Here is a 2157-nt window from a genome sequence, read left to right on the forward strand (position 1 = left end):
CAAAGTGTACTACTGCAATAAATAAATCAGAATTAAATTGATTATACTTAAAATATATTAGCAATGTAATAGTTAAAATTACATTTTCCAAAATGTGCTACTTAAGTATACTTAATATTAATACACTAATTAATTAGTACTACACTTACATTCCCAGGTGAAAAAAAGTGCACTAAAATACAAATTTTTTTAAGTACACTTAGTGCACTTCCCTAAAGTGCTCTATTTTACTAATTTTGTACTTAATATACTAAAAGTTATTCTTTAGTACTTCTTAAGATAAACTTAAGATCATCTAAGTGTACTCAACTGTGCTATTTTGAGACATCATGAAGATGAACTAAAATGTGCTTTTAACATACTATCTCAGCATTTCCAAAAATGTATTTTGTTACCACTTTTAATACAATTGAAACATATTTCATGAAACTTTAAATATACTAATTATACATAAAAATACACTTATTAATTATTTAAAATATATGAATAATATATAATAAATATATACAAAGCATATTTATAATGTATTGCCCACATATTTTTATTAATAAAAAGTGCACTTATTAATTAATTAAAATATATGAATAATATATAATAAATGCATACAAAGTGTATTTATAATGTATTTTTTATGAAAAAAAAATATGTGGGCAATACACTAATGAATTATTTATAATACATGAATAATATATAATAAATATATACAAAGCGTATTTACAATGTATTGCCCACATATTTTTATTCATAAAAAATACATTATAAATATGCTTTGTATACATTTATTATATATTATTCATATATTTTAAATAAATAATAAGAATTATTAATAAAAATATGTGGGCAATACATTATAAATGCGCTTTGTATATATTTAATGTATATTAGTCATGTATTTTAAATGATGAATAAGTGTATTTTTAATGTATAATTGGTATATTTAAAGGTTTATGAAATATGTTTCAATTGTATTAAAAGTGGTAACAATGCATTTTTGGAAATCCTGAGATATGTTAAAAGCACATTTTAGTTCATTCTCATGGTGTCTCAAAATAGCACAGTTGAGTACACTTAGATGATCTTAAGTTTATCTTATCACTAAGTGTACTTAAATTGTATTTTAGTGCACTTTTTTTTTCACCGGGGTTACCATCACAGAAATAAATTACATATTAAAATATAATAAAATAGAGAACATAAAATTATAATATTTTGTAATATTACTGTTTTACTTTTTATTACTATTATTATTATTTTTAAATATTCACTTTTTCATGGTGTGTACTTAACGTTTCACTATCTATCATAGTCAAAATAAGTAATAGAGGCTTGCCAACATGTGTATAAAAGCTGTGAGTACTGGATGGAAGGCAATACAATGATTGTTTCAGTTGAAAAAAAAAAAAAAACTGTTAATCAACCTCATCAAGTGATCTCTGTGATTAACGCTTGTTTGCACCTGTACACATGACAGTCACTGTATGTGGCAATCTTTCTTTTCCAAAAGCTTGATCATAATGAACGGCGCTTCATTTGTCTTTATTTGCATGAGTTTGCATATTTATTTACAACCAAATAAAACTCATTCAATACGTATGATTATAATATAACATGATAAAAACATTATTTTCATCATATTTATAAAAGCATTCTGCAACAGAATGATTTCAGCTTTCACTACTGTGATAAGGAGACGGAAATCTGATTGGATTACATTATTTGTTAATTTGTCAAACTCTCCAATGGCTAATCACATCTCAACGATTAACCCACAGCAGCAACAGCAGTAATGATGAGGATATTACCATAATAATATAAGAAAATCCTTAATTAATCCTCTGTTATGTAACATCACTGTACAGCCAATTGCTATTCATTCGAATAGTGTTTTCAAAACTGCCACAGCACTTTGTGGCAATGTGTATTGTAGCGGTAGAAGGTGAAAGTGTGGTATTGTGACAGTATAAACAGTAGAGGGCGACATAGCCTGCTGTGTGTAATATGTTTAACAAAAAATCATCGTCTTTAGTACTTTTGACCCATGCAAAGTATGCAGACTTAATCTAATTTCTCTTTGGAACTATTTTGGAACAGTAATACACCGTTTAATACAGTAATATCCAAGTACAAGCAGCACCAATGGAAATGCAAAGAAAACAA

Source organism: Garra rufa, chromosome 17 (assembly GCF_049309525.1).
Source record: "Garra rufa chromosome 17, GarRuf1.0, whole genome shotgun sequence".
NCBI lineage: Eukaryota > Metazoa > Chordata > Actinopteri > Cypriniformes > Cyprinidae > Garra > Garra rufa.